We start from the raw sequence: 12548 nt of genomic DNA on the forward strand, positions 1-12548 counted from the left end.
CCCCTTCTGTGTTCCATCCCAGGCTGTCACATACTCCTGAACGTAGTGGTTCTCAGCTCTGCTTTGAACTTAAGTCTGTAAGTATTCATACCCTTTCCTGTGTTATGTGTCAAGTAGGTTGCATACACGTAACAGAGCTGTATATGCAGTGCGCCTGGAGATGTGCGTCTCTGTAATGTTTGCGGGTGATTTTGACGTCCTGCCAAACTTGAGAACCACGGCCTTAAACGGTGCATATCCAGACTTAGCTTTGTCTTCCCCCTTTCTTCAAGACCCTGCAGGCATCTAGGTGAGAGTTTTTGAGTTAGGAACAATTGGTGTGTCACGAAGTCAGTTTGTTGGGTTGTAGCCAACGTTTAAAAAAAAAGTGAAATAGAATACAAAGTCTCAGTGCACTTCATATAATAAAGGTGAGAATTGCGAAAGTTCTACTTTGTGTGTGTGCGTAGATGATATTTATCTTCAAAACTTAGGAGTTTTTGAGAGTGGAGTGCAGTGTAATTACTCTAGTAGTTAGGTGTCATCTGAGGCTGTCACTGACCACCCAGGACACATGGTCATCTGTATGTGGGTACTCAGAATATAAAATGTATTACAGACATTTCCATGGTCCCCCGCCATCTCTTTTGCCCAGAAGTCTTCAGGGATGCCCAGTGATCTCCAAGGATTCCATCCCGGGGCATGTAAGGCCCCTCAAAATCCAGTGTCATCCAGTCTGGTTTACTCTCAAGAGTGTTTCTCACTGTTCCCGTGATATTCCTTTGCTCCTGGTTGCCCTCTAGAAAACTTCCTCTTTCTTTCCCCTTAAAGCACAGCCAACACCCACCTTGTAAAGCAAATTGAAGCCATCACAGACCTTGGTTGAGTGCCACCTCTCCTCGTTGTCACTCAGTAACTGTCCTGTTAGTCCATTCCATCCCCATATTGTTTTAATGGGCCCTCCCCTCAGAACAAATGATCATAGATTTTTATAAATGTTTGTGTATTTGTGGGAGACTCTGAACCTAAGTGACAGTGGTGGTTATCTCTGGATGGTGAGTTTGCTAATTTCCAAAGTTCCCAGAGAATTTGCCTTACTTGTAAAACCGAATGGTGTTGAAAAGCAAGTGAAAAATTCCATTTCTGCTTCCTATTGGTAGTCTAGAGCATAGTCTTCTAAACTTTTTGCATGAATTTTTATACATAGTTTTTAATGTTGAAGTGATTTTTTACTTTTTTGATGTTGAAGTAATTTTAGATGTACAGAAGTGTGGCAAGTACAATAAAAGATATAAAAATTGATAAATAGGACTTCAAAAAAATGTAAAACTTGGGCTTCAAACAGGACCATCAAGCAACAAGACAACCCACAGAATGGAAGAAAATATTTGCAAGTCATATATTTGGTAAAGATTCAGTATCCAGAATCTATAAAGGACTCTCAATACGTCAGTAAAAAAGATAAACCATTTAAAAAACTAGGCGTAGGACTTGAGTAGAAATTTCAAAGAAGAATGGAAATAGCCAATAAGAATATTGAAAAAAAAGCTCACCATCCTCAGTCATTAGGAAAATGCAAATCAAGGCCACAGTTAGATACTACTTCATACCCTCTTGGCTGTAATCAAAAGGACAGAAAATATCAAGTGTTGGTGGGGAGGTGGAGAAGTTGGAACCCTCACACTTCTCTGTGTGGGATTTAAGATAAGATGGTGCAGCTACTTTGGAAAATAGTTTGGTAGTTCCTTAAAAACAGAGTTCGATGACCCAGCAATTCCGTTCTTAGGTATATACCCGAGAGAAATTAAAACATGTCCATACGGAACCTTGTACACAAATGTATATATAAAGGTTAAAAACAACCCAGATGTTGAACAGATGAGCCAGGTGTGATCTAGCCACTCGGTGGAGTAATTTTGGCAATTGAAAGGAATGATGTACAGATACGTGTGTGCTGCAACACGAATGTGTTAGCTTTCCGGGGGTGCCATGTTGACGTATCACAAACTGGGAGGCTTACCTTTGTTGTCTCAGCTTTGGAGACTAGGAGTCTGAAATTAAGCTACTGGCAGCGCTGGTTTCTTCTTGAGGCGTGTGCAGGAGCATCCTTAACATGCTGGTCCTCTAGCTTTGGGTGACCTCAGGCATTCTGTGGCTTGTAGATGGTGTTCTTCCTGTGTCTGCACATCCTCCTCCCTCTGTGTATGTCTGTGTCTGTGTCCGAATTTCCCATTTTAATGAGGACTCAATCACTGGGTTAGGGCCCACCACACCCAAGGACCTTACCTCTTTTTTTTAACTCAATAAATTTGTTGTATTTATAGCTGTACCGTGACCATCACAACCCAGTTTTACAGCATTTCCATCCCAACAGTAACCTCATCTTTCTCGACATCTGCAAAGACCCAAATTTCAAATAAAGACACATTCACAGGTACTAAGGTTAGGACTTCAACATCTTTGGGGGTACATAGTTCAACACATTATAATGGGTGGACCTTGAAAACATTATGCTGAATGAAAGAAGCCAGTCACAAAAAGCTTCCGTTTCCATATGATTCCATTTACATGACAAGTCCAGAATAGGCAACTCTATAGAGACAAGTTATGTTAATACTTGCCTAGGGCTGAAGGAGGGTGGGACTGGGGAGTGATTGCTAGTGGGTAAATTATATGTCTGTAAAGCTGTTCGAAATATAACAGCAACAGCAATACTCGGAGTTCTTGTATATCCTTCATCTAGCTTCTAACTGTTGCTGGAACTTGGCCTCCGTCCACTAGTGCCTAATAGAAATGCAGAGGTGAATTTTGGGCAAAGGAGGAAGGAGTAGCTTTTATTGCCTTGCTAGACAAAGGAGGCCACAGCTGGCTAATGCCCTAAAGACTGTGCCCTCCCTTTGGAGAGAATGGGAGGTGGTCTTACAATATTTGGGAAAATAGGGCCACAGATAAGGGCGGGGTAGATGCAAGTTTGCATCCTTCTTCAAAACTGGTGTCAGGCGGTCCTGGGCTGGGTTCTGGTGGTCCTTGAGGCTATGCACTGTGACCTTCTGTTTGGATTAGAGACTGCTTCATCAGATAGTTACTGTCTTCCATTTGTTGGGGGTTTTCGTTCTGTGGAAGAGCTCAAAGATATTTTATCCCCCCAAGGAGGAACCAGGACCCTGCCTCCAGGGTGCACGGTTGTTTCTTGATTGCTCTTCGCCTGTCTCTGCACACCCTCCCTTCCCTCGTTAGCAAGTGTTTGAACTTGGGGAGGGTCGTGAAGACAGAATGAGGCCTGTTTCCTACAAACAAGAAATGGGGGGATGCAGAAAGGCTTTTGTGCTCTGGAGCCCCACAGGCTCCTGCTTGGTTTCATAGTGTTAGCATATTACATAACTGGAGTTAGTTGAGAAAATTGACATCTATACTATTTGTTAATTTACAGACTTCATTTAAATTTCAATAATTACCCAAATAATGTCCTTTTTCTAGTCCTGGATCTGATTTAGGATCCCACGTGGCATTTGTTTATCCTGTCACCTTAGCCTCCTGCAATCTTAGACAGTTGTTTTTTCTTTCTTTCTTTTTTGGCTGTCTTGTGGCCTATGGAATTTCAGGGCCAGGGATCAGATCCCAGCCACAGTTGCGACCTGTGCTGTAGCTGAAATAATTGGATGTTTTAACCCAGTGTGACCTTGACACTTGAAAAGTATGGGGAAAATACGGGGAAGTTATTTTGTAAAATGTCCTCAATCTGAGTTTTTTGATGGATGAAATTAAGGTTATGCATTTTGACCAGACTGTTACAGAGGTTGTACCTTTCTGGTGCATTATATTAGAGGTACATGACATTGATAAATCATTACTGGTAATGACTTTTCTGATCATTTTGTTAAGCTGTTTGTTAATTGTCAGATTTCTCCACTGTAATGTTAAATTTTTTTCTTTTTAAATTAATAAGTGGCTTGTGGAGAGAAACTTTGAGATTATGAATTTATTTTAAAATCAGTCTTTCATCCAGTAATTTTAGATTCCACTCTTGCTCACGGCAGTTATTACTGTGGTATTTACCAAAGGGTAATTTTCTCTTTCTGGTTTTCTTTCTACATTTGTTTAATGGAATTCTACTGAAAGGAAGAGCTGACCTTTCTCCTCTATTTATTTACAAACTTTCCTTGACTTATAATGGTTTGACTTATAATTTTTTGATTGTATGATGGAGTGAAAGTGATAGAAGTTCAGGAAATTCTGTACTTTGAATTTTGATCTTTTCCTGAGCTGTTGATGTGTGGTATGATGTGCTCATGTGATGCTTGGCAGTGGCAGTGGGCCAGGCAGCCACACAATTAGGGAGATAAACACCAGGCAACCACACAATTAGGGAGATAAACAACAAACACACTTAGAACCGTTCTGTACCCATACAGCCTACAGCCTTTTTTTTTTTTTTTTTTTTTTTTTTTTTTAACCTTCAGTCGTGTTCAGTAAAATACACGAGATATTCATGACTTTATCATAAAATAGGCCGTGTTAAATACTTTGTCCAACTTTAGGCTAATATAAGTGTTCTGAGCACGTTTAAGATTGGCTTGGCTAAGCTGTGTTGTTCAGTAGCTCAGATGTATTAAATGCATTTTTAATTTATGATGAGTTTAACAGGACATAATCTCATCGTATGCTGAGGAAGATCTATATTCAGTTATTTTGTTTACATCAGTATGGACTCATGGATGTTTATTCTGTCTTAATCTGTTAGTATTATCATTTACTATGCTGTTCAAATTGTCCCAGACTTGGTCATTAAGAACTTGTAGGGAGCTTCTAAGATGGCCTCAATATCTGTCTCCTAGTATTCAGGCCCTCTTGTAATTTTCTCTCCTTGAGTATGTGTTGGATTTCGTGACATTTCAAATGAATAGAAAAGGTCTTTGTACGTCACTTCTGAGATGAGGGTTAAGTAAGAGACTGCCTTCCGTCTCCAGCAGACGCAACTGCCCTCATTCTCTTGCTCCCTTGCTCCTTCACTCCCTGTGATGGAAACCAGCTGTCATGTTTCGAGCTGCCCTACTGAGAAGACCCTCTGCCAAGGAACTGAAGGAGGTCTCCTAGCAATAGCTAGTGAAAAGTAGGCCTTCCGTCCAACATCCATCACCCTACAAGAAGCTGAACCCTGCCAACACCATGTGATTGAGCTTGGAAGTTAATCCTCCCCCATTGAAGCCTTGGGATGGTCCTGGCTGACAGCTTCACTGCAACCCCATGAAAAACCTTGAGCCATGGGAATCTGTATTATTTTGCTAGGACTGCCATAAATACCACAGACTCAGTGGCTCAAACCAAAAATTTATTTTCTCACAGTTCTGAAGGTTAGAAATTCAAGATGAAGGTTCTGACTGACTTGGTTTCCAGTGAGGGCTCTCTTCCTTGTGCGTAGTTGGCCTCCTTTTCTTTTTTTTTTTTTTTTTTTTTGTCTTTTTGCTATTTCTTGGGCCGCTCCCGCGGCATATGGAGGTTCCCAGGCTAGGGGTCTAATCGGAGCTGTAGCCACTGGCCTACGCCAGAGCCACAGCAACACGGGATCTGAGCCGCGTCTGCGACCTACACCACAGCTCACGGCAACGCCAGATCGTCAACCCACTGAGCAGGGGCAGGGACCGAACCCGAAACCTCATGGTTCCTAGTCAGATTCGTTAACCACTGCGCCACGATGGGAACTCCCCGGCCTCCTTTTCATTATATATTCGCATACGTCTTCACAGGGAGTGGAGGGCGGGGTGAGGACCACTCGTTCTCTGGTGTGTCTTATATGGACTCTAGTCCCATTGGATCAGAGCCCTACCCTAATGACTCATTTAACCTTAATTACTTCTTTAGAGGCCCCATCTCCAAATACAGACACACTAGAGGTTAGAGCTTCAACATGAGTTATGGGGAGAAATAATTATTCAGTCCACAACAATAATGAAAAGACTAAATGCTTCTCCCACCTCTAAGATCCGGAATAAGGCAAGTTTGTTTTCCCTGCAATCCAATGGCTGGATGTTCTAGCCGTTTTTATAAGGCAAGGACAGGAAATGAAAGGCAGACTGGAAAAGTGTTAAAATGTCTTTTATTCACAAATGACATGCTTATCTACATGAAAAACCTGAGGGAGGTAATAAAAAGCTTCTAGAATTATAGACAGTAGTTACAGATGCAAGATCAATACAAAACTCTCAATCGTGTTTCTGTATGCTAGCAACAATCAGAACTTAAAAAAATTCATGCCATTTACAGTATTATGAAAAGTATGAAATGTTTTTTAATAAATTTGAAAAAGATGTGAAAGACCTTTATACCAAAAACTGCAAAACACTGCTCAGAGAAATGCAAAAAGATCAAAGTAATGATCTGCCGTGTTCGGGGCAGAAAGACGTAATATTGTTGAAATAGCAGTTCTCCCCAATTAGTCCGCACCTTTAGTGCGCTCCCAGTCAGAATCCCAGCAGGTTGCTTTGGTAGAGATTGGCAAACTGATTCTGACTTATATGGAAATGCAGAAAACTCAGAATGGGCAGGCCAACCCTGAAGAAGAACAACGCTGGGGGCTCAAACTCTTTTAATTACAAGCTGTATTATGAACCTACATAATTAAGGATGTGTGGTGTTGGCATAAAGAGAGCCAAGCTGGTCAATGAAAAACAACAGTATAGAAATAAACCAACACATACTGATTTTTGAAAAAAGTTCTGCTTTCCTTTTTTTTTTAATTTTTTATCTTTTTGCCTTTTCTAGGGCTGCTCCCGTGGCATATGGAGGTTCCCAGGCTAGGGGTTTAATCGGAGCTGTTGCTGCTGGCCTACGCCACAGCAACTTGGGATCCAAACCTGGTCTGCGACCTACACCACAGCTCATGGCAAAGCCGGATTCTTAACCCACTGAGCGAGGTCAGGGGTCAAACCCACAACCTCATGGTTCCTAGTCAGATTTGTTAACCACTGCGCCACAACGGGAACCCCCCAAAAAGTTCCGCTTTAGAATGAAAATGCGTCCCCCTAAATTTCATTTGTTAAATCCTAACCCCTAATGTGATGGTACTAGAAGGTGGCCATTTGGAGATGAGTAAATCGTGAGAGCAGAGCCCTCATGAATGGCATAGGTGCCCTTATAAAAGAGACCTTAGCTTCCTGACCCCTTTCACCATGTAAGGACACAGCAGAAACAGCCATCTTTAAACCCAAAAGTATGCCCAACCAGGCAGACTCTGCTAGTGCTTTGATCTTGGGCTTTCTAGCCACCAGAGCTGTGAGAAATAAACTTCTGTTGCTTATAAGCCACCCAGTCTATGGTATTCTGTTACAGCAGCTCAAAAGAACTAAGCTGCCAAATCAGTTTGGTGGAGAAAGGATAATACTTTAAACTAGTGATTCTGGAGCAATTATATAGCATATTCATTTAAAAAAAAAAAAAACAGTCTTCACACTATATATGCCTGTTACATATATGGATCATAGACCTAATTGTTAAATTAGGTTAAAAACTGTAAAACTTTAGGGAAAAAAAAAGCATAGAAAGTCTTCATGACTTTGGGTTTGATAAAGATATTTTAAATACAAGTTAATAAAAGAAAATAAATTGGGCTTTTGTCAAAACATAAGAAAACTCTGAAAGGTAGAAGATGGTGGACTGGCAAGGGACCTTGGGAGCTGAGAATGACGTGATAGTTTTCTTTTTGCTAATATATCCTAGACTGGTGCTGGAGAAACCAGCAACTTGGAAACACCAATGGGAACAGGAACAAAAGCCTACTGTCTCACCAAAGGACCAGCAAAGGACCAACTTGGAAGACAGGATACTTATAGACAATAATGACTTTACTCCAGCCAAAAGCCACAGAATAAAATGGACCCTCATCCCCATCTGCAGAGGTTAAGTAGGGAGCCCAGACTTCCACGATAGCCTTGCTAGGATGATTCCAGAAAAGGCCAGTAGGAGCTGGGATTGTCATGGCCATCTGATAATAATGATACCTTTCCTCCCACACAGTGTCCATGAAAGGGGGCAATTCTAAGGCATTAGTTCCACTTCCCCCATATTAGGGTTCTCCAGAGAAGCTACAGGCAAGTGAGAAGGGGGGATGTAAACCAGGGGCATTAAGGGCAGAAGATAATTTAATCTTTCTCTGCCTTTTTGTTCTGCTCAGGCTTTCCATAGATGGGATGATATCCACCCACTTTGGGGAGAACCAAGAGCTTTATTCCGTCTATCAATTCAAGTGCTTATCTCTTCTAGAAATACTCTCACAGACGATCCAGAAATAACTTTCTAGAACTAGCTAAATAGGCATTCTGTACCCTAAGCAAATTGACAAATAAAGCTAATCACCACACCCAGCCAGGGGGTGGACCTCACCTGGAGGAAATGAAGTGGGACCTTTCTGTGCTGCTGTAAATGTCAGAGGAGCCTGTAAAACAGATTTAAGTAGGATCTGGAGTCTTGTAATGTGGTTAAAATGTCCAGGGTGCAATTGAAAATCACTCATTAAACCAAGAACCAAAACTGTTTTAACTTCAGTAAATCAACACAATTGTCAAATGTCAAACCAGAGATGACACAGAGATTGGAATTATCTGCTGAGATTTTAAAGCAAACATGATCAAATGCTTGAAAGAACATTTATGAAAGTGCTTGAAATGAAAAACTAGAAATTCTCAGCAAAGAAATACAAAATATAAATAACTATATGAAAATTTTATAACTGAACAATAAAGGAAATAGTAAACTCACTAGATGAACTCAACAGTGGAAATGATAAAGGATCAGTGAAAGTAAAAAGACAATAGAAATTAACCAACAGAAAAAACAGATTGAAAAAAAGTGAATAGAACCTCAAGAATCTGACAGTATACAAATGATCTAATACTTATTTCATCTGCATCATAGGGGATAAAAAAGGATTTGACTAAATAATGGTTGAAGAAGCCCCAAACTTGGCAAAAGACATAAATCCACAGATCCGAGAAGCTGGGCCAACCCCAAATAGGATACACCCCACAGAATACCATGCCAAGATACATCATAATCAAAATTCTGAAAAGTAAAGACAAATCTTGAAAACAGAAAAGAAATAATACTTTACAATAGATTTCTTAGCAGAAACCAGGGAGGTCAGAAGGAAGGGGTGTCATGTTTCCAAGTGCTAAAAACAAAGAACTGTCTCAGAAATTCTATAACAAGTGAAAATATTCTTCAGGAATAAAGTGGATAAATATGAAGACATTCTCAGATGAAAGAAAACTTAAAGGATTTGTCATCAGTAGATCTACCCTATTTAAAAAAAAAGGCTAAAGGAAGTTCTTGAATTGGAAAGGTAATGATAGAAGAAATCTTCAAACAGGAAAGGAGATGAAAAATAGAGTAAAATATTATTATAATGGGATTATTAAATCTTTCTGAGTTATATTTGATGATTGAAGCAAAATTGTAACATCTGATAAAAATCTCAAAGTATGTAGGGGAAATATTTAAGACAATTGTATTATAAATGACAGGGTATAGAAACTTAAAGGATTGAGAGGTTTTTATACTTCAATCAAACCATTAAAAATTAACACCAGAGGACTGTGAAAAGTATGTATGCATAGTGTAATATGACAACTAAAATCTGCATGAAGAGATACATTCAAAAGCACTATTAATGAACTGAAATGGAATTCTTAAAAAAAAAAAAAAAGGACAACCCAAAGGGAGGCAGAAAAATAAAAACAGGAAAGAAAACGAAACAAAAACCCTACTGAAGTCCTGGCATATCAGTAATTACACTAAATGTAAATATCTGAATACACCAATTAAAAGAGAAGGCAAAGTAGATGAAAAACAAGACCTTACTGATGTTCCCCACAAGAAACTCAGTTCATAATTAATGGTGTAAGTGAGTTGAAAGTAAAAAGATGGAAAAAGATATGCAATGCAGACATTGATCAGAAAAAAAAGCAGGAATTCCCATCGTGGCACAGTGGTTAACTAATCCAACTAGGAACCATGAGGTTGCAGGTTCAGTCCCTGGCCTTGCTCAGTGGGTTAGGGATCCAGCATTGCCATGAGCTGTGGTGTAGGTCGCAGACGGGGCTCAGATCCCGCGTTGCTGTGGCTTTGCTGTAGGCTGGCATCTACAGCTCCGATTGGACCCATAGCTTGTGACCCTCCATATGCTGATGCAGCAGCCCTAGAAAAGGTGAAAAGACAAGGAGAAAAAAAAAAAAAAGCAGTAGTGGCTATACTGATGTCAGATAGAGTAGATTCTAGAGAAAAGAAAATTACCAGGGCCAGAGAGAGGTATTTCACAGTGATAAAAGGGTGAGGCTTTCAAGAAGACAGGGCGTTCCTACATTTGTGTATATTAAACAACATAGCTGCAGAATACTTAAAGCAAAAATCGACAGAACTGAGAAGAGAAATAGACAAACCCATGATTATAATTGGCGACTTCAGTGTACTTCTTTCAACAACTGACTGAACTACACAGAATATCAGCAAGGATATATAATGACTCAACAGAACCATAAATCAATAGGATCCAACAAACAGTCACACACATCACTCCAACAATAGCAGAACAGACATTCTTTTCAAGTTCCCCCATGGACAGTTTATCAAGATAGACCACTTACCATGATAGGGCCATAAAACAAACTTCAATATATTTAAAATAATTGAAATCTTACTGTGTGTGTTCTTGGTACCAAGGAATCAAATTAGAATCAGTAACAGAAAAATAACAGGAAAAGCTCCAAACAGTTGGAAACTAAATGACAAATTGCTAAATAATCTTTTCCTGAAAGAGTAAGTCTTGAGGGAAATAAAACAACACAATGAACAAAATAAAAGTGAAACATACCAATATGTGTGGGATATAACTAAAGCAGTGCTGAGAGAAAAATATATAGCACCAAATTCTTACATTAGAAAAGAGGGACAGGAGTTCCCGTTGTGGTGCAGTGGTTAACGAATCCGACTAGGAACCATGAGGTTGCGGGTTCGATCCCTGCCCTTGCTCAGTGGGTTAAGGATCTGGCGTTGCCGTGAGCTGTGGTGTAGGTTGCAGATGCGGCTTGGATCCCGCGTTGCTGTGGCTCTGGTGTAGGCCAGTGGCTACAGCTCCAATTCGACCCCTAGCCTGGGAACCTCCATATGCCGCAGGAGCGGCCCAAGAAATAGCAAAAAGACAAAAAAAAAAAAAAAAAAAAAAAAAAAAAAGAAAGAAAGTAAAGAAAAGAGGGACAATCTCAAGAACATAGTGTAAGCTCTCACCTTAAGAGCCTATAAAAAGAAGAGCAAGGTAAACCCAGAGGTGTAGAAGTAAAGAAATAATACAAAGAAAGATGAATGAAATTGAAAAGAGAAAAACAATAGATAAGGTAAACAAAATAGGTTCTTTGAAAAGATCGATCTTGTTGACAGACTTTTGCTAAGATCAAAAAAGAAAAAGATGACACAAACAAGCAATATCAGAAATGAAATGGGATATCACCAGATCTTGGAGACATCCAAAAATATAATAAGGAAATAGAAACATTTTACATATATAAATTTAAGGAATAGGACATCCCAAAGCAACTACATACATAGGTTGCCATACATGCCTAAGGAAAAACATAGGCTCAGAAAGACCCGAGGAGACCTTAAGTTTTTCCTCAGGTTTATCCATGGCAAAGAGAGCATAAAACAATCAAAATATCAAAAACACTAAACAAAAGGAAAGCCTTGGGAAATGGGACAATCTGTCTTCCAGACTTACATTGTTAGCTTCAAATGTTATCCATCAAAAAAAAATTTTTTTTAAGACATGCAAAGAAATAGGGGAAAAAAATGTTCCCATTCAAAAGGGAAAAAATCAACACAAACTGGTGAGAAAGCCCAGATGGCAGACCCAATAGACAAAAAATTTTAACAACTGTCTTCAATATGCTCAAAAAACTAAAGATTTGAAGAAAGTCAAGATAATGTATGAATAAAATGGAAATTTCAATAAAGAGAAAATATAAGAACACACTAAAAAGAAATTCCAAAGCTGAAAACTACAATAACTTGAATGAAAAACTCAATAGATGTACTCAAAAGCAGATTTGAGTAGGAGAAGAAAGAATCGGTGAGCTAGAAGATAAAACAATTGAAAGTATCAAGTCTGAGGGACAGAAGGAATAAAGATGGAAGGAAAATCAACAAAGCCTAAGGAACCTGTGGAACATCTTTCCGAGAATCATCATGCTCTGTGGAAGTCCTTGAAGAAATAATGCCTAAAAACTTAACAAATTTGAAGAAAGACATGAACATGAACATTCAAGGACCTTAATGTACTCCTAGTAAGATGAGTTCAAAGAGGGCCGCACTGAGACATAAAAATGTCAAAAGCAAAAGAAAATCTTGAAAGCAGCAAGAGAGAAGTGACTAATCACATAAAAGGGGTCCTCAATAAGATTATCAGCAGATTTCTCACCTGAAACTTTGGAGGCCTTAAGTCAGCAGACACTTATATTCAAAATGCAGAAAGAAAAACAAATGAGTATCAATATCCTATATCTGCTAAAAACTGTCCATCAGAGGGA

At 39.5% G+C, this 12548-nt stretch overlaps 1 protein-coding gene across 2 annotated transcripts in view; it reads left to right on the top strand.

Annotated features, from left to right (window-relative positions):
* Positions 1 to 12548, top strand: part of URGCP (upregulator of cell proliferation) — a 58139-nt gene that overhangs the window by 498 nt on the left and 45093 nt on the right. For both annotated transcript variants that reach the window (XM_085005697.1, XM_085005690.1), the window contains exon 2: positions 23 to 77. The gene's annotated coding sequence lies outside the window, so the exon portion shown is untranslated. The remainder of the gene's footprint in view (positions 1 to 22; positions 78 to 12548) is intronic.

The sequence above is a fragment of the Sus scrofa genome, chromosome 18 (assembly GCF_054392235.1).
Source record: "Sus scrofa isolate SSC_HxYL_T2T_F1_AM1 chromosome 18, Sscrofa_HxYL_maternal_Yorkshire_Landrace_v2.0, whole genome shotgun sequence".
Taxonomy (NCBI): domain Eukaryota; kingdom Metazoa; phylum Chordata; class Mammalia; order Artiodactyla; family Suidae; genus Sus; species Sus scrofa.